Here is a 25,600-nt window from a genome sequence, read left to right as displayed (position 1 = left end):
AGAGTACCTAAAGTGAATCAGTGCAAACTGTGCTGAAGTTAAATGAGGCTCAAGTTATAGAATTCCATGATACCAATCAGATTTTCTAGTTTGGGAACAATAAAAGATAGTTTCTGAGCACAGTCATGGTGACATGTTCAGAGATACATCCTTGAAACATTAACTCAGCTTCAATATGCAGAATAGACTGAGGGAAGAGAGTGAAATAGACAAACTGAGAGACTAACTTGGTGATGTGATTGTGAAGTAAAGTGATGGCAGTAGGAATGAAAAGTATTCTGTGTGAGTAAAATGGTATCTGTGGGGCAACTGCTTGGATGGCAGGGTTCAAAGAGGGAGGAATAAAGAATGCCTTAGGCAACTTTGCTTAAGTGACTGCCAGAAAAGGGGTTCCCTTGAGCTATAAATTTAGAAATTGATTTCATGGAGGTAATATTTTGAACTATGGGATGAAAGAGATCAGTAAATGATGTAGTATGGAGAGTTATGGGGACAGGAGCTTGACAAAAACCTGGAACTGTGAGAAATGCCTACACTTTAGATAAGGTCAAGAATAAGAAACTCTAAATTAGTAAGGAGACTTCCAAAAGGTAGAAGAGTTTGTGACCTAAGGTTTATGTACAGTAATTTGCAGCAAGGTTAAGGATATGAGAAAAAGGCCAAAGGACTTTGATGGAGTGAATCATTGGTGAAATTGTGTCAATGCAATTTTAAATGAAGTGAGTGATTATGAAAGGAAGATTACTTTCTCAAAACATTTGAAGTAGCAAAAGGAGAATGTATGGCTTAAAGGAGTAGTGAGTTCAAGAAGAGATTTAGAAGAATGAAGACCATATTGTACAGTGAGATATCTTGGAAATTGGCTACTCAAAAGCGTGGTAAAATACTCTTTAGGCATAATGGTTGTGAAGATGATAGGGAGAATGAAAGTAGGGCACAAGTGTCAATCTTGTGAAGTGAAAGGAAAAGAAAAGAGAATGTGTGAAAATACAGATTTTTTGAGGCAAGAAAATTGAGACAATAACCAATTAGTACAGAATGACTTGATTCACTTTGCTGTATACTTGAAACTAACATACTATTGTAAATAAACTATGCTCTAATAGAATTTTCAAAAAAGTACTGAATGGCCTCAAATAATAGTAGACTATAATATCTACAGAAAGGAATAGGGAACTTAAGGAAAGTAGAAAAGGCAATCAAGTGTATATGAATAAATCATTGGAGAGTTAGCAAAAGTTTGTAGTAAAACAAATTTGTCTATTTTCATGAAATTTTGTATGAATTTAAAGGAAATAAGAAAAATACTAAACCGAAAGAGTAGTCAGAAAATCATGAATTCTTACAGAACTCATTTTTCCACCAATATGGTGGGTAACTAGATATTCTGAAAAACAGTGTGATTATGAAACATTTAGGGGGAGGAAAATCAATGCAAATAGGCTATAAAATTGATTGCTAAAATTAAAAAGTTGAAAAATTTAACCAAAACAGTAAGGATATATAGAATTTGTGGCTGCTTTGGGACGTTTATTGATACTTTTACTGGGAGCTAGACTTGATTTTTATAGGCTCTTTGGTGAAACTAATGTAATACCTAGGACTCTTACAAAGTGACAAGTTGGAATCAAGGCCCACATGTAAAGCAAAAACTCTCAGATAGCTATAATGCCAATGAAAGGGTGATGGAAAACCTAACCTGCAATCAAAGAAGATGACAAGATAACTTGTGTATTTTAGGTAGATTCAGAAAAAGAAAATAAAAACTCTCTCTGAGAATTTGTAACTATAGACCTTCCTCATGGAGTAGGCAATGGCACCCCACTCCAGTACTCCTGCCTGGAAAATCCCATGGATGGAGGAGCCTGGTAGGCTGCAGTCCATGGGGTCGAGAAGAGTCGGACACAACTGAGCGACTTCACTTTCACTTTTCCCTTTCATGCATTGGAGAAGGAAATGGCAACCCACTCCAGTGTTCTTGCCTGGAGAATCCGAGGGACGAGGGAGCCTGGTGGGCTGCCATCCATTGGGTCGCACAGAGTCGGACACGACCGAAGTGACTTAGCAGCAGCAGCAGCAGACCTTCCTCATATTAGTTGTAAATTAAATGTCCTCTTAATTTCAAGGTCCAGAGAATCCTAAGCTGAAAAAATAAAGAGGCCCTGGGTTTATGAAACTGGAAGACATGTGACAGAAACAAATTCAAATAATCTCCCTTTAAAAAGCCTAATATGAGTACATAATAAGTTTACCAAATATAGAAGTGAAAAAAGCTCCTGTGAGTAAGTGTGAACAGACTTAACAAACCGGCATAAATATATTTCTAAGAACTCTTGATGTTGGAATTACTTAATTCAAAATATAAAGTAATTGTTTTAAAATTACTTGAAGAAATAACATATAGATTTTAAAACCATAAACATAGAAAGGAATAATAAATCATCAAAAATTGCCAGCCCAATTGTAAAAGATAAACAAGAACAGAAAAAAGCAACCAAAGATTTGGAAATGAAAGAGATTATCATCGAATTTAGAATGCATTGGTAGCTCAGCTGGTAAAGAATGCGCCTGCAGTGCAGGAGACTCCAATTCAATTTTTGGGTTGGGAAGATCCCCTGGAGAAGGGATAGTCTACCCACTCCAGTATTCATGGGCTTCCGTAAGGGCTCAGATGATAAAGAATCCACCTGCAATGCAGGAGACATGGGTTCAATCTCTGGTTTGGGAAGATCCCCTGGAGGAGGGCATGGCAACCCACTTCAGTATTCTTGCCTGGAGAATCCCCATGGACAGAGAAGCCAGGCAGGCCACGGTACATGGGGTTGCCAAGAGTCAGACATGAATGAGCAACTAAGCACAGCACAGCACATATGGGTTACATAGAAGATTGCATTAAAAAGAGAATTTGTGGAGTTTTGTTACCATTTGGCAGGGTTGTTGTTCAGTTACTAAGTCTTGTCCGACTGTTTGTGATCCCATGAACTGGAGCATGCCAGGCTTCCCTCTCCTTCACTATCAGAGTTTGCTCAAACTCATGTCTGTTGAGTCAGTGATGCCATCCAACCATCTCATCTTCTGTCTACCCCTTCTCTTCCTGCCCTCAATCTTTCCCAGCATCAGGGTCTTTTCCAATGAGTTGGCTCTCTTCATCAGGTGGCCAAGGTATTTGAGCTTCAGCTTCAGCATTGGTCCTTCCAATAAATATTTAGGGTTGATTTCCTTTAGCCCACGAGGCTCCTCTGTTCATGGAATTCTCTAGGCAAGAATACTGGAGTGGGAAGCCATTCCCTTCTTCAGGGGTCTTCCCGACCCAGAGATTGAACCCATGTCTCCTGCATTTCAGACAGATTCTGTACCATCTGAGCCACCAGAGAAGACCATCTGGCAGGGTAAACCTCTAATATTCTAATTGTTCCAAAATAATATGAGTCACCTCTGCTTGCATGTTCAGTTGCTCAGTTGCCTTCGACTCTGTGACCTCATGGACTATAGCCCACCAGACTCCTCTTTCCATGGGATTTTCCAGACAAGAATACTGGAGTGGGTTGCCATTTCCTCCTCCAGGGGATCTTCTCGACCCAGGGATTGAACCTGTGTATTCTGTGCTGGCAAGTGGATTCTTTACCACTGAGCTATATGGAAAGCCCTGAATCAATTCTGGACTAATACAAAAAAAAAGAAAGAAAGAAAATCAACCATTCTGGGGACTCCAGAGAGTGAATGAAAAGAAAAGAAAAATTAAAAAGGTGGATTTTAGATGAAAGTTGAAACTTGAATAGTCCTGGGATAGGTATGTACCATTTTTGTGGATTTGGCCTGAGGATGACCCATGTTTACAGCACAGAGAAAGACAGCTGAACTTGAATAAAAAGTCCATTACTTGTGCTGGAGAATAAGAGTGTCCAAGTGTCCTGGAAAGGATAGAGTATTTAGGAGAACTGTAGTGTTGGAGAAGACTCTTGAGAGTCCCTTGGACTGCAAGGAGATCCAACCAGTCCATCCTAAAGGAGATCAGTCCTGGGTGTTCATTGGAAGGACTGATGCTGAAGCTGAAACTCCAATACTTAGGCCACCTCATGCGAAGAGTTGACTCACTGGAAAAGATTGATGCTGGGAGGGATTGGAGGCAGGAGGAGAAGGGGACGACAGAGGATGAGATGGCTGGATGGCATCACTGACTCGATGGGCATGAGTTGAGTGAGCTCCAGGAGTTGGTGATAGATAGGGAGGCCTGGTGTGCTGTGATTCTTGGGGTCGCAAAGAGTCGGACACAACTGAGCAACTGAACTGAACTGAACTGAACTGTATTCTATGTATAATCACTAAGGCCCTACCTGGTCTATAAATAGTACTTGCAGGCATTCTGCCTAAAAGGTAAAAAAAAAAAAAAAAAAAATGTACTTAAAATTGAGTTGGTACTTATTTCAAATGAGACAGAGATTGCAGTTGGAGCCTAATCATGTAATTGTTTGCTAAACAATAGGTAAAAACTTTTCAGAAGAATATAACACTATCAAGATTCTCCACCATACAATTTTCTCACTGTCCAGGATAAACTCCTAAACTACTTAACATAAGAGGAACCAGGAAAATGGTATTACTATCAAAGGAGAAGAAAATCAACTGAGATATCCCAGATGGTGGAATTATCACAAAAGAATGTAAGTGAAGTGTGATTAATATGACAAAGGAAAATATACTTGTGATGAATGAAAGGATAGTAAAGCTCAAATGAGAAGTAGAAATTATAAACAAGAAACAAATAGACATTTTAGAATTTAAAACTATAATAAAATTTATAAAATCTCAGTGGATGAGATTTCTAGAAGAATGTAGAAAACCAAGGAATGTGGCATGGACCTGAAGATAGATAAACAGAAATGATATAATTTGAAAAGGAGTGAGAACAGTACTTTTTAAAAGAAGATATAAAGCTATTAGAACTTTCACATATTGCTGAGTTAGTGTGAAAATTTGTACAGTCACTTTGGAAAAGAGTCTGCCATCATGTAGAAAATTTGAATATATACACGCTCGGTTCTATTCATTCAACTTCTGAGGATATATCTGTTCATAGAAATAACAGTTAGAAAACTTTAATACTGGTGAAAACCCAGATGGCTATCAATATTACATTAAATAAATGACTAGTGATATTTTTAGACGATGACATTTTATACATGTGAAAAGTAATAATCTAGTGCTATGTGTAAAACAAGATAGATGAAACAAACAATGTTGAGCTAAATAAGCAAGCCATAAGACATATAAAGTAGATTTCCATTTACTTAAAGTTCAAAAATAGGCATAACATTTAGTTTACATTCCTAAAAGGAAGTTTTCTTCCCAAAGTGGATGGAATATGAACAGTTTTGTTGCATCATCTTCAATCACAGGGAGAAAATTAACATTCCCTGTATTAGTTCCTATTATCAGAGAATCTTGAAAATACAGTTTGCAATGCTCAACTCTGGAGTCAAAGAACAAAGTATATAAAGTTGCCTTTCAGTATATAATCAGTCTGCCATAAAATTTTTTATTTTTTTCAGATAATTCTGTTTCCCAGTCATATAGATAAAGAGGCTATATTTAAAAACGCTGTATCTCTGATCATTTATAATAAATGAATTTCTCTTACTCTCTAAACAGATTGTAATTTTAAAATATTTAGAAGTACCAATGATGGCCAAAAAAAGAGAAAAAAATAAAAATAAAAGCAAAAACGCTGTGTTATGTACTGGGCGAGAAGTATTGTAAAGATAAATAAGACATTGATTGATAATGACATTTTAAATTTTAATTCATTCCAAAGCTTAATCCAGATAGCATGACTTCAGTTCAGTTCAGTTGCTCAATCATGTTCATCTCCTTGCAAGTCGGACTGCAGAACACCAGGCTTCCCTGTCCATCACCAACTCCCGGAGCCTACTCAAACTCATGTCCATCACTTTGGTGATGCCATCCAACCATCTCATCCTCTGTCATTCCCTTTTCCTCTTGCCTTCAATCTTTCCCAGGGTCTTTTGCAATGAGTCAGTTCTTCACATCAGGTAGCCAAAGTATTGGAGTTTCAGCTTCAGCATCAGTCCTTCCAATGAGTATTCAAGACTTATTTCCTTTAGGATTGACTGGTTGTAGCTCCTTGCAATCCAGTTCAGTTCAGTTCAGTCACTCAGGTGTGTTTGACTCTTGGTGACCCCATAGACTGCAGCACACCAGGCCTCCTTGTCCATCACCAACTCCTGGAGTTTACTCAAACTCATGTCCATTGAGTCAGTGATGCCATCCAATCATCTCATCCTCTGTATTCCCCTTCTCCTCCCACCTTCAATCTTTCCCAGCATCAGGGTCTTTTCCAGTGAGTCAGTTGTTCGCATCAGGTGGCCAAAATATTGGAGTTTCAACTTCAGCGTCAGTCCTTCCAATGAATATTCAGGACTGATTTCCTTTAGATGGACTAGTTGGATCTCCTTGCAGTCCAAGGGACTCTCAAGAGTCTTCTCCAACACCACAGTTCAAAAGCATCAATTCTTTGGCACTCAGCTTTCTTTACAGTCCAACTCTCATACTCATATATTACTTCGGTTCAGTTCAGTCGCTCAGTTGTGTCCAACTATATGACTTAGCCTCTGTAAAAAGCAGCAGTGTGGTAACAAACATGTTATGTTAAAACTTTTATGTTTTTCTTATTCTTTTAAGTTAAAAAAATTGCTTCATAAAATGGTTTTGGAATCCATCACTCTGCATCTAAAATATAAACACTTATAATCAAACATACTTTGATACCAGGCAATGGACTTTAAACATAAATGTTTTCTTAATAGTAAATAATTTTCACACAAAGTTATAAATGCTTAGGGTTAGTGACACTGACTTTTTCTCATTTTCATTACTCAAGTATTATGCATGTTCTCCATAGACCCTTCCATTCTTATTACTGAGGCTGATTCCTTTTAGGAGTATGTAAGAGGAAATATCATTGTGAATTTTTTTGCATGAGATCCCCAAAAGTTCTACACACATTCAGTTGGTAAAGAGACTTTGTGATCTTTTATGAATTGGAACTTAAAGTCAATTACACATACTAATTTATTTGAATTTAGTGTTCTTAAACTTGTTTTAGCAGTAGGGACTATAAAGAGTTAGGATATGAGATAAATATATTAAAATGATATATAAATTACATTGCTGCTGCTGCTGCTGCTAAGTCGCTTCAGTCGTGTCCGACTCTGTGCGACCCCAGAGACGGCAGCCCACTAGGCTCCCCCGTCCCTGGGATTCTCCAGGCAAGAACACTGGAGTGGGTTGCCATTTCCTTCTCCAGTGCATGAAAGTGAAAAGTGAAAGTGAAGTCCCTCAGTCGTGTCTGACTCTGGCGACCCCATGGACTGCAGCCCACCAGGCTCCTCCGTCCACGGGATTTTCCAGGCAAAAGTATAAATTACATTAGAAAGATATTAATCAATTGTTGTATTGTTCCACTAAAGAGTGAGATTTTACACATGTGCAAGAAGAGGACTAATTAGATCCATTGGTAGAATCAACAGTGGCTATGAACTTGGAGCATGCCAGCTCCACTTCACTTAGACATTCCCAAAAATATGAGCATAGGAAAAATACTCAAAGAATTTGAATTTTATTGAAATCATACAGCAGACAAAAGAAAATGAAACAAAGAAAATACCTGTAGGCTGATTTGTTGCTATAGATTTCTTCCCATTCTCCAGTATGGAAATTTATTTTATTCATTAATATTTATCTTTGAGGCATATGTATAAGTTATTACTTCAGCTTTTTAAATTTTAGTTAGCATGTTATGAATAAAATATTTGCCCTATCTGCAATTTTATCTTGTACTGTATTTCTAATAGGATAACTAATTTGACTTTTTTTCTTAACTCAAGCCTCCCTTTTATAGTATGATTTAAAATCCCTTACAAGTCACTTCATAATTTCCAGTTCTTTTCAGAAGTGTACTTTACCCTGCTCTTCTTTCTGCTTGCTCCTTAGACTTTGGAAGAACACTAGTTAACGTATTTTAATAATCTTTAAAGAATTTCATGTAAAAGAGTGACTTGAACTTATCATAGTAATATAAAGTGATACCACAAAATGGAAAAATTAAAAGACTTTGGTATCTAATTATAAGCAAAAACAATGATAATTAAACTATATTGAAATATTTGATTTTTTAAAGTCTAAAACTTTCAATAACAAAAATATGAATTACTATGATAGAAAAATATCTTGCTTTTTGAATGTGTGAAACATTTCAGAATCTGAAATATTTTTACATTCTTTTTTCTCATGTGAAGTTTTTAAGTTAATAATACTTATAGGTTTTTGCTTCCAACTTATAATATCTGTTCCTTTTCATATTAAAAAAAAAAAAGGCTAAGCTCAGGTTTTTAAGTGATCTTTCACAGATGAAAATGAGGAAAATAGAATTTCCAGTAATTAGATTATATTATGCCAGAAGACAGTTGTTCTACTCTTCTTTATGAAGTGAATTAAAATCTTTGCTGGAATGACCTCAGATATCTGTCCTTTTTGGAAAAAAGGCGATACTGAAATTTATTGGAGGACTTTGATACTTTTGTGACAATTCTTAAGAAACCTCAGTGTGTGCTGGTTCTCAAAGGGAGAGAATCTTAGAAGCGAGTGAGAACATCGGAATGTAGGGAAAAGTATGCGACATCTGTGAGTGAAGACGGAGAAACCTGTTGTTTTGTGGGAGTAACTCCCAAATAAATTAAGATACTCTTGGAGAAGGAAGGAAATAATGAGCTAACTTCATTTGTGAACTTTATTATTTTTAGCAACTGTATACATTTTTTAGATTCCCAATCTTTAATATTCTTTAATTACTAGAATATAAATGTACAGAAAAGCTCAGACATTTGGTATAAATGGATAAGACAGGGCAGAGCTTGTCAAAAGAGAGTCTTGTAGGGTTATAGTGACTTGTCTGAAAACAGTGCTGAAATCTGATGTGGAGAACATTACAGGTGGCTAGAAAGCTGGAGGAAGAGGCAGAGGTCTTTAATGGAAGATAATTGTCAAGTGGATGAATTTTTAGTTCAGCTGATAAATTACAAGGGAAGATTCTAGTTTATCTGTCACAATTAAATGTGCTTCACCAAATTCTAACTGAAACAAAAAAAAAAAAACTAATTTCACCTTCCGTATCATCAGGAATAATTTCAAACAGGAATGAGAAAATGTAATATCCATTTTTCATGACTTAAAAATTCTGTGCTCAGTGGACAACTTGCTTACTGTGGTGATCCTTGTTTGACACTCACTCAACATACCGTTAGCTTTTACTTATAAGTTGTCTAAGTGCTTGGAGGTTTATGTGCCTGCATGTGTGCTCAGTAGCTCAGTTGAGTCCAGCTGTTTGCAACTCAGTGAACTGTAGCCTGCCAGGCTCCTCTGTCCGTGGGGGCAAGAATCCTGGAATGGGTTGCCATTTCCTTTTCCAGGATATCTGCTAGACCCAAGGGATTTAATCTGCATTTCCTGCTTGATGGGCAGGTTCTTTACCACTGAGCCACTTGGGAAGCCCCCATGTCTAAACACTTGGAGGTTTATGTTGCCTTTTAAATAATTCTCTCCTTTTGGGCCAGTGTTTGGTGAGACTATAACCTTCCCCCAGCCAATGGGTTTTTTTTCCCATTAGAGGGAAGGAAGAAGAGGAATTAAAGAGCCTCTTAAAGAGGGTGAAAGGGAAGAGTGAAAATCTGGCTTAAAACTCAACATTAAAAAAACAAAGAACATGAGATCCGTCCCATCGTTTCCTGGCAAACGGATGGGAATAAAGTGGAAACAGTGATGGATTTTATTTTTTGGGGCTCCAAAATCACTGCAGTTGGTGATTGCAGCCATGAAACTGAAAGACTCTTGCTCCTTGGAGGGAGAGTTATGACCAACCTAGCTTGTGTGCCAAGTCACCTCAGTTGTCTTAGTCTTCATGACCTTAGGCACCATGACCATCCAGGCTCATCTGTCCATGAAATTCTCCAGGCAAGAATACTGGAGTGGGTTGCCATGCCCTCCTCCAGGGTATCTTCCTGACCCAGCGATTGAACCTTGAGTCTCTTATGTCTCCTGCATTGACAGTCAGGTTCTTTATCACTAGCACCACCTGGAAAGCCCTGACAAAACTAGACAGCATATTAAAAAGCAGAGACATCACTTTACCAACAAAGGTCAGTATAGTCAAAGGTATGGCTTTTCCAGTAATCATGTACAGATATGAGAGTTGGACTATAAAGAAAGCTGAGCACCGAAGAGTTGATGCTTTTAAACTGTGGTGTTGAAGAAGAGTCTTGAGAGTCTCTGGGACTACAAGGAAATCAAACCAGTCAATCCTAAAGGAAATCAACCCTGAATATTCACTGGAAGGACTGATGCTGAAGCTGAAGCTCTAATACTTCGGCCACCTGATGGGAAGAGCTGATTCATTGGAAACGACCCTGCTGCTGGGAAGGATTGAGGGCAGGAGAAGAAGAGGGCAACAGAGGCTGAGATGGTTGGATGACATCACCGATTCAATGGACATGAGTTTGAGCAAACTCCAGAAGACAGTGATGGACAGGGAAGCCTGGCATGCTGCATTACATGGTATTGCAAAGCATCGACAAGACTTAGTTACTGAACAACAACCTCAATGGGTTTTTCATGGTTGTTTATTTACATATTCCACATCACTTCATTTTCATGTTATTGTCTGAAATCTACATAGCACTGGTTACAATGGAACTCTCAAAATAATTATTAGCTTTTTAACTTTCTGCAGTGTGCCCCTCTCAGTTGTCTATAGATCTTGTCAAATGTTCAAATGCATTATCATCTATCCATTGGTAAGACAATGTTGAATCTACAGAGATTTATATCAAGTAGAATATTGGTAGTTGTAATCTTATTTTCACTTTTTTTCTTTCCCCAAGCATATTTACATGCAAGTTCTGATTCATTAGCAAACACTTTTGTGAACTGTATACACTAATGTCAAACCGTTTCTTAGGAGAACTGAGTTTACATAAAGAAACTAAACCTGTTAATAGAAATTTAAAAATGAATTCTTAAGAAATATGTAAATAGTTGAATCTGATCATAGCAGGTAGAAATTTCTGTACTAATTTAGACTAGTACTTTTTTATGCTTCTCAAAATAATTTATATTCTCTTTTAATTTTATCAGTGAGTTGCTTATTAAATTCTAGAATTCTTTCCATAGAAATTTCATGAAGAAAAACTATGAAGAGATGAATTATTTTATAATAATTATGATGAGTTCAAAAATATATTTGATGAAGCTAACTAACACAGAGTGGATTCCTGATATGCTATAATATGGTGAGATGACCCTTCATATTGTATGTATGTGTGTGGATGTGCGTGTTGAGAGGAACGGAGAGAGAGAAAAGGAATCACTTCAGCATCTGCTTCCACATAACCATTCCTATCTAGAAATTTTCAGAAGCTTCAGTGTTTCATCAATTTACTTGAAAAAAATAAGTAATATTTCTGTTTCCCAGATTTGTGGGGATGGAGTCATCAGTGGCATCATATACTATGATTTCAAAATGATAGAATATAGTAACCATTTCAGTGATACTGTTTTCACTACAAATGCCATCCACAGTCTTTTTTCATAGACTTTTCTGAAAGTCTCAGAGACTCTTTCCATTTATCTGTTTTGTGTTAATCTTCATTTTAAATATTAATGTTGCTCTTTTTAAGGGTTTATTAGTATTTGCTTACAGTGAACACTATGAGTTCAAGTAGTCTTTCAAGATTGTATACATATATTAACGTATATTAACAGCATCAGTTCAGTTCAGTTGCTCAGTCGTGTCTGACTCTTTGCAACCCATGAATCGCAGAATGCCAGGCCTCCCTGTCCATCGTCAACTCCCAGAGTTCACTCAGACTCACATCCATTGAGTTGGTGATGCCATCCAGCCATCTCATCCTCTGTCGTCCCCTTCTCCTCCTGCCCCCAATCCCTCCCAGCATGAGAGTCTTTTCCAATGACTCAACTCTTTGCATGAGGTGGCCAAATACTGGAGTTTCATCTTTAGCATCATTCCCTCCAAAGAACACCCAGGGCTGATCTCCTTCAGAACCAACTGGTTGGATCTCCTTGCAGTCCAAGGGACTCTCAAGAGTCTTCTCCAACACCACAGTTCAAAAGCATCAATTCTTTGACTCTCAGCTTTCTTCACAGTCCAACTCTCACATCCATACGTGACCACTGGAAAAACCATAGCCTTGACTAGATGAACCTTTGTTGGCAAAGTAATGTCTCCGCTTTTGAATATGCTATCTAGGTTGGTCATAACTTTCCTTCCAAGGAGTAAGCGTCTTTTAATTTCATGGCTGCAATCACCATCTGCAGTGATTTAGGAGCCCAAAAAATAAAGTCTGACACTGTTTCCACTGTTTCCCCATCTATTTCCCATGAAGTGATGGGACCGGATGCCATGATCTTGGTTTTCTGAATGCTGAGCTTTAAGCCAACTTTTTCACTCTCCCCTTTCACTTTCATCAAGAGGCTTTTTAGTTCCTCTTCACTTTCTGCCATAAGGGTGGTGTCATCTGCATATCTGAGGTTATTGATATTTCTCTCGGCAATCTTGATTCCAGCTTGTGCTTCATCCAGCCCAGTATTTCACATGATGTACTCTGCATATAAGATAAATAAGCAGGGTGACAATACACAGCCTTGACGTACTCCTTTTACTACACTAACAGCCTAATTATGGTAATTAATAAGATGTATATAATCTTAAAATATTTGTGAATCAATAATACTGTCATTTAAAAAGGCTATATTCATCGGTTTCGGTCAGTTCAGTTCCTTCGCTCAGTTGTGTCTGACTATTTTCGACTCAGTGAACCACTACATGCCAGGCCTCCCTGTCCATCACAAACTCCTGGAGTCTACCCAAACTCATGTCCATTGAGTCAGTGATGCCATCCAACCATCTCATCCTCTTTTGTCCTCTTCTCTTCCTGCCCTCAATCCTTCCCAGCATCAGGGTCTTTTCCAATGAGTCGGCTCTTCACATCAGGTGGCCAAAGTATTGGGGTTTCAGCTTCAACATCAGTCCTTAGAATGAACACCCAGGACTGATCTCCTTTAGGATGGGCTGGTTGGATCTCCTTGCAGTCCAAGGGACTCTCAAGAGTCTTCTCCAACACCACAGTTCAAAAGCATCAATTTTTTGGTGCTCAGCTTTTTTTTACAGTCCAACTCTCACATCCATACATGACTACTGGAAAATTCATAGCCTTGACTAGAGGATGTTTGTTGACAAAGTAATGTCTTTGCTTTTTAATATGCTGTCTCGGTTGGTCATAACTTTCCTTCCAAGGAGTAAGAGTCTTTTAATTTCATGGCTGCAATCACCATCTGCAGTGATTTTGGAACCCCCAAAAATAAAGTCTGACACTGTTTCCCCATCTATTTGCCATGAAGTGACAGAACCGAATGCCATGATCTTAGCTTTCTGAATGTTGAGTTTTAAGCCAACTTTTTCACTCTCCTCTTTCACTCTCAAGAGGCTCTTTAGTTCTTCTTCACTTTCTGCCATAAGGGTGGTGTCATCTGCATATCTGATTTTTGATATATCTCCCGACAATCTTGATTCCAGCTTGTGCTTCATCCAGTCCAGCATTTCTCATGATGTACTCTGCATATAAGTTACATAAGCAGGGTGACAGTATACAACCTTGATGTACTCCTTTCCTGATTTGGAACCAGTCTGTTGTTCCATGTCCAGTTCTAACTGTGCTTCCTGACCTGTATACAAATTTCTCAAGAGGCAGCTCAGGTGGTCTGGTATTCCCTTCTCTTTCAGAATTTTCCACAGTTTATTGTGATCCACACAGTCAAAGGCTTTGGTATAGTCAATAAAGCAGAAATAGATGTTTTTTCTGGAACTGTCTTGCTTTTCAATGATCCAGCAGATGTCGGCAATTTGATCTCTGGTTCCCCTACCTTTTCTAAATACAGCTTGAACATCTGGAAGTTCACAGTTCATGTACTGTTGAAGCCTGGCTTGGAGAATTTTGAACATTACTTTGCTAGCGTGTGAGATGAGTGCAATTGTGTGATAGTTTGTGCATTCTTTGGCATTGCTTTTTTTTGGGGATTGGAAGGAAGACTGACCTTTTCCAGTCCTGTGGCCACTGCTGAGTTTTCCAAATTTGCTGGCATATTGAGTGCAGCACTTTCACAGCATCATCTTTTAGGATTTGAAGTAACTCAACTGGAATTCCATCACCTCCACTAGCTTTGTTCATAGTGATGCTTCCTAAGGCCCACTTGACTTCACATTCTAGGATGTCTGGCTCTAGGTGAGTGATCACACTATCGTGATTATCTGAGTCATGAAGCTCTTTTTTGTACAGTTCTTCTGTGTATTCTTGCCACCTCTTCTTAATATCTTCTGCTTCTGTTAGGTCCACACCATTTCTCTCCAATATTTAGCCCATCTTTGCATGAAATGGTCCTTTTTTATCTCTGATTTTCTTGGAGAGATCTCTAGTCTTTCCCATTCTATTGTTTTCCTCTATTTCTTTGCAGTGATCACTGAGGAAGACTTTCTTATCTCTCCTTGGTTTATTTTATTCATTTTATTTTATTTTCTTCATTGGTTTATTTACTTTCTAACACCATTGTATTTAAATTTCCCTTTCTAACATACTTGCTTTAGACTAGACTCCTAAAGGAGGCAGAAGAACAAGAAGTATGAAATTAAGGAGCAATAGGAAGTCAGGAAATTGAAAAAGTAAAAATTCCAGAGGGAGACTGAACAAACATAATGAAGTTAAAGGAGGAAATAAATATTCCCTGGGGGAAATGTGAAAGATAAGACAATCATTGATTGTAATTAGGTTACTCTGAGAATGTATGAGGCACATGTATCATCTGTCACTCTGCTCACACCTTCACATCAGTGATCTGATAGGTACTGCTGTTTGCCCAGAGTGGTTTCTTTTAATAACTCATGAGGAAAGAATATGGTGGATGTTTCATTGACAAGATTGGATATTTGGGAGTAAATTGAATCAGTGGAATGTATGGTCTCCAGCATCCCATATCTTAGTGGTATAATTTACCTCTCTGTACGGAGCAAGCAGAATTTGTTTTTTCCCATGATAGTTCGGTTACATTCACTTGCTATTTTGAGTTCAGGAAATTAATACCATGGAAGGGGTATCTATTTATCTAATTTATGCTTTTGAAATACTTTTATAAGGACATTATTTACAAAAAAAATGAGTTTGCTAAGCATGATTTTTAAACATGTGACTGAACTTTATTTGTATTATGAATTGTCATTGATAATAATTTATAGATGACACACACTGTATAATGAAACATTTCAATTAGTGAACTAGGTCCTCATGTTTCAATTCATATGCTTTTGAGAAGATCCTTATTGTTGGTGGTAAAATTAAGGTTTTTTTTAAAGCATTTAATTTATGTTCATGCTAGGCATGAAAGAGTACTTTTATTTTTCACTTCATCATTTTAGTATATTTTGCTTCTAGTCATCTGAAATAACTTTTTAATAGGATGCTTGGATTGCTTATCTCTTACCTTCTCAATGAAATTTTTCCCAATATTTTTTTAAATGACATAATTCAGAGCAGGTCCACCTGTGAAAATCAATGGAAAAGAGACTTTAATTAGAATGACTAACGATAAACTGTACCTTTGCTTTCTGCTGAAGACTGTTTAACCACTGAGTTCACAATGAGAAGTTTTGTGAATACCTCTGCTCTGAACATTTGTGAATGTTGAGATGATTTTGGTCCTTTATTTATTTATTTTTTTAAACAGTTTTGCGAGTATTTATCTAATATCCTTATGGAAAGCTTAAGCATCCTGAGGCAGAGACCTTGACAGTCTCCTTGTTCCACATCCTATTTTTCCCCCCATACTTTCTCATTGAACTTCTAGCATAATAGCATCCAAAGTGACCTTGACCATGCCTGTATGCCATTTAGTATTCTGTTTGCTGTTGCTTACCTGGTGTGTGTGTGTGTGTGTGTGTGTGTGCGTGTGTTTGAGTGTGTGTGTGTGTTTATATGTGACATACATAGTTTCTAAAACTCTGTATTGTTTCTGAGGTAGTTGATACTTTAAGATGCTGAGGTTTCCTCTCTCCACGCCCCCTATAACTCATTACTTTTCACGTACTATTCTTTTGGCAGTGATGGCTTTCCATAGGGTCCATTATGAGTTTGAAGTTGATATGGTTTAAGAAAAATAATTCAATGAAAAAATTTGTAATAAGGAGCCTAATAGTGACAATTGAATGGAAGCCTGTATTTCCAAGATCCAAATAACTCAGAAAACTATTTGTTTTTTGTTTTGGCAGCAAAACTTGACCTAATTGAACTCATTTGGCTTCAAAGAATGGTATTGGTTTATTTATAGTCTTTATTTATCTTTCTCACTCTGAATATCCATGTAATTTTCTACAGCATTTTTAGTGTTGGAACTTGGGATGCTGTCCCAGATTCTGCTAGGGTGCTGTGACAGTAAATGCATTTTATTACCTTTTTAGTATTTAGAAAAATACAACATTTGAAAGCCCACCTGACCTCAGGAAGCTCAAATAAAGAACTGTAGACTGAAGAACTCTGGTGAGAAAAATCAGCTACACACACACACACACACACACACACACACACACACACACAGGCTTTCTGGTGGTGATAGTGATAAAGAACCAACCTGCCAATGCAGGAGACGTAAGAGACAGGAGTTGGGAAAATCCCTTGGAGGAAAACATGGCCACCCACTCCAGTATTCTTGCTTGGAGAAAGAATCCCATGGACAGAGGAGCCTGGTGGGCTACAGTCCATAGGATTGCAAAGAGTTGGACACGACTGAAGCGACTTAGTGTATATACACACAAATATATATATATATGTTTTCTTAAGTGTTTTTTATCCTTTTATTAAAAAGTTATGTTTGTTTATTTTGGTATTGCTGTGCAGCATGTGGATCTTAGTTCTCTGACCAGGGATTGAACCTGTGCCCCCTGCAGTGGAAGCAGGTAGTCTTAACCACTGGACTGCCAGGGAAGTCCCAGCAATATATTTTTAAATTGAGTACTGGGTTGAAGTGACTTTAATGCCTCAGTGGAGTCAAGTCAGAACTATTTAGTTCAGTGCTTTTCTTTCCATCTCATTTCATAATTGGTAACATCTTAGCACAGTTTGGGAAATTCCTTGCCTAGGGAGAGAAAGGAGATGGGCTAGAATATTCTCTAGAGAAGAGATTATTTTCTCCTTGTTTTTCTTTTTCTTTCTTTATCCCAGCATTATATTTTATTATGGAATGAGTGTAGAAACAATACTGTATCAAATTTAATAATTGTTATAATGTAGTTTGTATTGAAAAATTAGGATATAATAAAACAAGAGAATATTTAATATTCAGACTGATTAAATTACATACAACAAATATTTACAATACTTAATGGTCCTCTACTGCAAGAAAGAGCATGTGCTGGCCTGAAATTTTGCATGCAATAGAAGAAAATCTGTATTGTTCAATCCCTCCAGGTGCAGAACCTTAGTTCTAAAATATGGCTGAGATCGTGCATAGGATTGATGCAGATTTTGTACTGTGGTTCTGGTCATTGAAATATTCTAAGTTAGGTCCATGAATCAAGGCAAATTGCAAGTGGTCAAACAAGAGATGGCAAGAGTGAATATCAACATTCTAGGAATCAGCAAACTAAAATGGACTGCAATGGGTGAATTTAACTCAGATGACCATTATATCTACTACTGCGGGCAGGAATCCCTTAGAAGAAATGGAGTAGCCATCATGGTCAACAAAAGAGTCCGAAATGCAGTACTTGGATGCAATCTCAAAAACAACAGAATGATCTCTGTTCGTTTCCAAGGCAAACCATTCAATATCACAGTAATCCAAGTCTATGCCCCAACCAGTAATGCTGAAGAAGCTGAAGTTGAACGGTTCTATGAAGACCTCCAAGACCTTTTAGAACTAACACCCCAAAAAGATGTCCTTTTCATTATAGGGGACTGGAATGCAAAAGTAGGAAGTCAAGAAACACCTGGAGTAACAGGCAAATTTGGCCTTGGAATACGGAATGAAGCAGGGCAAAGACTAATAAAGTTTTGCCAAGAAAATGCACTGGTCATAACAAACACCCTCTTCTAACAACACAAGAGAAGACTCTACACATGGACATCACCAGATGGTCAACACCGAAATCAGATTGATTATATTCTTTGCAGCCAAAGATGGAGAAGCTCTATACAGTCAACAAAAACAAGACTAGGATCTGACTGTGGCTCAGATCATGAACTCCTTATTGCCAAATTCAGACTGAAATTGAAGAAAGTAAGGAAAACCACGAGACCATTCAGGTATGACCTAAATCAAATCCCTTATGATTATACAGTGGAAGTGAGAAATAGATTTAAGGGCCTAGATCTGATAGATAGAGTGCCTGATGAACTATGGAATGAGGTTCGTGACATTGTACAGGAGACAGATATCAAGACCATCCCATGGAAAAGAAATGCAAAAAAGCAAAATGGCTGTCTGGGGAGGCCTTACAAATAGCTGTGAAAAGAAGAGAAGCAAAAAGCAAAGGAGAAAAGGAAAGATATAAGCATCTGAATGCCGAGTTGCAATGAATAGCAAGAAGAGATAAGAAAGCCTTCTTCAGTGATCAATGCAAAGAAATAGAGGAAAACAACAGAAGGGGAAAGACTAGAGATCTCTCCAAGAAAATTAGAGATGCCAAGGGAACATTTCATGCAAAGATGGGCTCGATAAAGGACAGAAATGGTATGGACCTAACAGAAGCAGAAGATATTAAGAAGAGATGGCAAGAATACACAGAAGAACTGTACAAAAAAGATCTTCACGACCCAGATAATCACGATGGTGTGATCATTGACCTAGAGCCAGACATCCTGGAATGTGAAGTCAAGTGGGCCTTAGAAAGCATCACTACGAACAAAGCTAGTGGAGGTGATGGAATTCCTGTTGAACTATTTCAAATCCTGAAAGATGATGCTGTGAAAGAGCTGCACTCAATATGCCAGCAACTTTGGAAAACTCAGCAGTGGCCACAGGACTGGAAAAGGTCAGTTTTCATTCCAATCCCAAAGAAAGGCAATGCCAAAGAATGCTCAAACTACCGCACAATTGCACTCATTTCACACGCTAGTAAATAATGCTCAAAATTCTCCAAGCCAGGCTTCAGCAATATGTGAACTGTGAACTTCCTGATGTTCAAGCTGGTTTTAGAAAAGGCTTAGGAACCAGAGATCAAATTGCCAACATCCACTGGATCATGGAAAAAGCAAGAAAGTTCCAGAAAAAACATCTATTTCTGCTTTATTGACTATGCCAAAGCCTTTGACTGTGTGGATCACAGTAAACTGTGGAAAATTCGGAAAGAAATGGGAATACCAAACCACCTGATCTGCCTCTTGAGAAATCTGTATGCAGGTCAGGAAGCAACAGTTAGAACTGGACATGTATCAACAGACTGGTTCCAAATAGGAAAAGGAGTATATCATGGTTGTATATTGTCACCCTGCTTATGTAACTTATATGCAGAGTACATCATGAGAAACGCTGGGCTGGAAGAAGCACAAGCTGGAATCAAGATTGCCGGGAGAAATATCAATAATCTCAGATATGCAGATGACACCACCCTTATGGCAGAAAGTGAAGAGGAACTAAAAAGCCTCTTGATGAAAGGGAAAGTGGAGAGTGAAAAAGTTGGCTTAAAGCTCAACATTCAGAAAATGAAGATCATGGCATCTGGTCCCATCACTTCATGGCAAATGAATGGGGAAACAATGGAAACAATGTCAGACTTTATTTTGGGGGGCTCCAAAATCACTGCAGATGGTGACTGCAGCCATGAAATTAAAAGACTCTTACTCCTTGGAAGGAAAGTTATGACCAACCTAGATAGCATATTCAAAAGCAGAGACATTACTTTGCCAACAAAGGTTCGTCTAGTCAAGGCTATGGATTTCCTGGGGTCATGTATGGATGTGAGAGTTGGACTGTGAAGAAGGCTGAGCACCAAAGAATTGATGCTTTTGAACTGTGGTGTTGGAGAAGACTCTTGAGAGTCCCTTGGACTGCAAGGAGATCCAACCAGTCTATTCTGAAGGAGATCAGCCCTGGGATTTCTTTGGAAGGATTGATGCTAAAGCTGAAACTCCAGTACTTTGGCCACCTCATGCGAAGAGTTGACTCATTGGAAAAGACTCTGATGCTGGGAGGGATTGAGGGCAGGAGGAGAAGGGGACGACAGAGGATGAGATGGCTGGATGGCATCACTGACTCGATGGACGTGAGTCTGGGTGAACTCTGGCAGTTGGTGATGGACAGGGAGGCCTGGCATGCTGCAATTCATGGGGTCGCAAAGAGTCGGACATGACTGAGCGACTGAACTGAACTGAACTGGAGGATACAGGCAATTAGACAAATTACCCAATGTGTTACAACAATTCTTATCATCACCATAAACACAAAGTGAAATTGTACCACAAAAGAAAAATTACTGTTGGTTTACAAGGAGATTTTCCAGAGATGACACTTTACCGAACGATCACAAAAGGGATAATATAAAGAAATACGAAGGAGAAAGCCTGGAGGAGTCTGGAGAATAGCTGAACTAAATAACTTTGTGTACTCTCTCCAAACACAGTGTTCTCAATTCTGTGATAGTATTTTCAGATTCAAAATAGAGCAGTTTTATTTTCTCAGTCTGGTTTTCCAGAATCCATTCATTTGTTCAGTAAATATCTGTTGAGTATCTTTCCTGTTCTCTGCTAGGTTAGAATATGGAGCATAGTGACCCAGTGTTTGTCACTGAGGAGCTCATTGTCCCATCAGAGAGAGCAAATAAACAATTGTAGCATGGTTTACAGGGACTGGGCACTGTGATGACATTTTGGCTAATGAGCCATGCCAAATCCTCTAAGTTTCTATTGAAATACCCCTGAATGTAGATACATGAATCTAATTTGGGCAGCAGTGCTACAAACTAAAGAGAAGAACTAAGTTGGTGTCTGGAGAGATTTATAGAAAACTCTGTACTTTACATGCTCTATCTTCTGACCTAGAACATCCCAAATTGCTGTCCCTAAGTTTGAAACTCAAGGATGTTATCAGGTGGAATTGCATTGGAACTGTCAGATTGGTCAGAATAAGGCTCATTTTTTTACAACTATTTCTCTCACATTTTTGGTTATTTTGGACACCCCATACAGCTTTCATAATCTTAGTTCCCCAATGAACCTGGACTCCTTGTGTGGAAGCTTGGACTCCTAACTGCTGTGCCACCAGGGAGTTGCCTACATTTTCTTATTCTATATTGGTTTTCAGACTGTAACGCCTAGGATTCAATGCATATTAGTCAGTGTTCTTAGTGACAAGCAAGAAAAATGAATTCTCTTGTCTTAGACAAAGCATGCACTAGAAGTTTCTTGTATAGTATTTCCTAGGAGGCTTTGAAACTTACATGAGGAGATAATAATGCTCCTAACCAGAATTCCAAACTGCTGCTATTACCTTTAAGCACTGGACAGTGCAGCTTGTACCCCTGAAAATAATGAAATGGGGCAGTGGACACCATCGCTAACATTACACGGAAACATGTGTATTAATAACAGCCAGTGAGGGCTCTCTGTCTAGTTTTTGCTTTATCATGGTAACAGCAACTTTTCTTACAAACATAGTGGGTCTGTAATGCAGGGTTGGAAGAGTTGAGTAGCCAAATAGAAGACAGTGAGTCCATCTCAAGATTAAGGAACAAAAAGAAGCTAGTAACCAGGGCTAGAGGAAAAATGGGTGTTACCAGAGCCCAGAAGAGAGGGAGATTTGATTGAAACTAAAAACAAATGAAAGACTGCCTGGATAAAGTTGAGACCCTGAGGGATAAATCTCCCCAGGAGGTTGAGTTATGGGTGAGATGTGATGGAGACGCTGCCTGAAATAGAATGAGAGAGACACAATTACCCTGCCTAGCTTCTCCATACCTTCCATGTTCCAAATATCCATCATTGCCTTCCATTGTCCTAACCTCTCCTGAAGTTCATTGTAATTTCTTGTGACACAGAGCTAGCTGAGCAGAGAACGGGAGGAAATGGATCTGAGAGAAAATGGGCAAGTCATCTGAACACTGGGAGAGCAAATAGCTGAAACAGTCAACTTCAGTAGAAGTCCTGAGCTCTTCCTCTCACCAGGATTCAAAAGGTGAGAAATTCCCCATTTTAAAGAAGGGATCTAGGTGCCAGGCAATTAAAAAGAACAGTGTATATATTCACTGCACAAACCACCAAGACCATAAATAAGTGTTAGTACAATGACAGTATCTCCTAGGAGAGAAAGTCAACCCAGGGAGAACGTTGTCAACAAGCAAAAGGTCAAGAGTGGGGTTGTGTGGAGTCAGTGGAGCAGTGTTTTGGGATATGCAGTCCTTTGTTCATACAGAACCAAAGTACAGACTGCATGTGACTTACTGGCTTGGTTTAAGAATTCCACAGTCAGAGGCTGTTTGTTTAGCATTATATTCCTATTCAGGGATTCAGACTGACAGTGGAAAATGCCAAGACCATAGTGGTCAGTGAGGATTCCCTCATCTGACTGATGTCACTCTCCATACCTCATTGAAGAATTAATAAAGCAAGAAAAACAATCACGGTTCTGTAGTATGAGGGAAAAGAATAATATCCCCAGAAGATTCAAAGGAGGAACACACTTCTGAAGATGATTTTTTTTTACCAAAAAATGGTCTAACCTTTGCCAAATCCAAATATCATCATCAGTTACTAAAATTGTCTATATTTGAAGCTGTTGACCATCCCTTTTGTCTCAAAACTCTACTGATACTGTGCCATTTATTCATCATGTTCTCTGATTTTTTTTACCTTGATCTTTAATTCTTAGTGTTCTTCATATTTATGTTTTCTACTCATTTCTCCTCTCATGAAATTGTTGAAAAGATATAATTTACTCTCATGTTCAACAGTCACAAATATTTAGTTGACTTCCAAATTAATATAGTACCCTGTTTTCCACCTGCTGTTCTGAAGTCTAAATTCCTAAGAACATGTTTAATATCACTAATTCTGTCCCAAATTAAGCACATTTCCTCTTCTAAAACTGGCTTTTCCTGTGTTTCTTCATTCAGTTAGGGATCCCATTGTCTTCCATTCACTCGGTCAACCTGGAATCCTCCATGTCACTCATTCCCAAATCCAGTCATTTGTAAACTGTTACCCACTTGTTGAAACCTCTTTTCCTGTCTAGTCTTACTCCTATTATCCTAGTCCAGGCCTTTAGCATCTCTTATTGGGTAATTTTTATAGACAACTAACTGAACCTGCATTGTAGGAGACACATGTTTGACCCCTGTCTTGAGAATCAGATCCCCTGGAGAAGGAAATGGCAACCCACTCCAGTATTATTGCCAGAAAAACATCACAGACAGAGAAGCCTAGTGGGCTACAATTCAAAGGGTCACAAAGAGATGGACACAACTGAGCAACTGAATACACATACAAACTAGACCTCCTACCCTTAGGCTCGTTTCCTGATATATTCAGACTTACTAGAAATCTGTTGGAAAAAAATACATTGTCAATCTTACTTTCTTAAAACCCTTTGAGGGAGAGGGTGGGATGATTTGGGAGAATGGCATTGAAATATGTATAATATCATGTATGAAACGAGTTGCCAGTCCAGGTTCGATGCACAATACTGGATGCTTGGGGCTGGTGCACTGGGACGACCCAGAGGGATGATATGGGGAGGGAGGAGGGAGGAGGGTTCAGGATGGGGAACACATGTATACCTGTGGCAGATTCATTTTGATATATGGCAAAACCAATACAATATTGTAAAGTTACATAAAAAAAAAAAAAAAAAACCTTTAATAGTTACTTGTAATACCAGATAAAAACCCTTTCATTCAAATTCCTCAATTGCCCTAACTCTCCAGCTCACCCACTTACATTTACTGTCTCATGCCTCTTCTGTCTTTCTGAAATTGGGTCTACTGTCCTTCCTGCCCCATGTTGTTTTATCATTTGGGAAAGAATATTCCTATCCCATTCCTATAGATTTTACCTGGAAAACTCCTGTTGTCCTTAAAGACTCAGTTCAGGATGGTAGTTTTCAATAGTTCTTTCAGACTAGGTCAAACAGAATTAAATGCTTCTACCATTTCCCCACACTAAGCATAATTAATAATATACCAACAGATTGTGAGCTCCTGGAGAGGACAGGACAGGCCTCATTCATCTTTATATTTGCAAATCCTATCAGAAACTGGTGCATACTGAAAGTTAGATTCTGAATATCTACATATGTGTTCTTTTTCTGATATTTATCAGCTAAGTGACCTTAGGAAAAATAACATTTACCTCTTATTATCTCACTTTTTCTTATCTATCAAATGGTTTAATAATAATTTGTATGTACTTACCCTGTGTGGTTGTTATGGTGTTCAAATGAGATACATATCATACAGATATAGGTCATATTTAGATATATGTCCTACAGACATATCTTTAACAGGTCTGGTTCCAGACCACTGCAATAAAGGGAATATTAAAATAAAGTAAGTCACACAAATTTTTGGTTTTCTGGTACATATAAAATTTGTGTTTATACTATACTGTAGTCTATTAAGTATACAATGGCATTATGTCTATAGAACAATGTACCTACCTTAATTAAAAAAGATACCTTATTGCTAAAAAGTGCCATCATCTAAACCTTCAGTGAGTTATCTTTTTGCTGGCTTCTGACTGATCAGGATGGTGGTTGCTGAAAGTTGGGGTTGATGGGAGCAAGTTCTTAAAACAAGATAACAGGGAAGTTTGTGGCATCAATAGACTCTTCCTTTCATGAATGATTTCTCTGTAGCCTGTAATGCTAATAGCATTTTACCCAAAGTAGAACTTCTTTTAAAATTGGAGTCAGTCATTTCAAACTCTGCTTCTACTTTATTAACTAACTTTATATAATATTCTTAATCCTTTGTTGTCATCTCAGCAATATTCACAGCATCTTCACCAGAAGTAGATTCCATCTAAAGAAATCATTTTTTTTTTTTGCTCATTCATAAAAAGTGCCCTCTCATCTGTTAGTTTTATCATAAGATTATATCAACCCAATCACATCTTCAGGTTCCACTTCTAATTCTAGTTCTCTTGCTTTCCCCACCACATCTGCAGTTACTTCCTCCTTGAAGTCTTGAACCCTTCAAAGGGTTCAAGCATTGAACCATGAGTATTGATTTCACCTTCTTCCAAGTTCCTGTTAATGTTAATATTTTGATCTCTTCCAGTAAATCACAAATGTTCTTAACGGTATCTGAAATGGTGAATCCTTTCCAGAAGGTTTTCAATTTATTTTGCCAGATCCATCAAAGGAATCACTATCTGTGGCAGCTATAGCCTTACAAAATGTATTTATTAAATAATAAATAAAACTTAAAAGTAAAAATGATTCCCTGATCCACAGGCTGCAGAATGGATGTTGTGTTGAC

Source organism: Bos mutus, chromosome 4 (assembly GCF_027580195.1).
Source record: "Bos mutus isolate GX-2022 chromosome 4, NWIPB_WYAK_1.1, whole genome shotgun sequence".
NCBI classification, from domain to species: domain Eukaryota; kingdom Metazoa; phylum Chordata; class Mammalia; order Artiodactyla; family Bovidae; genus Bos; species Bos mutus.
The sequence above is the reverse complement of the archived record's forward strand: the minus strand, read 5'-3'. Positions refer to the sequence as shown.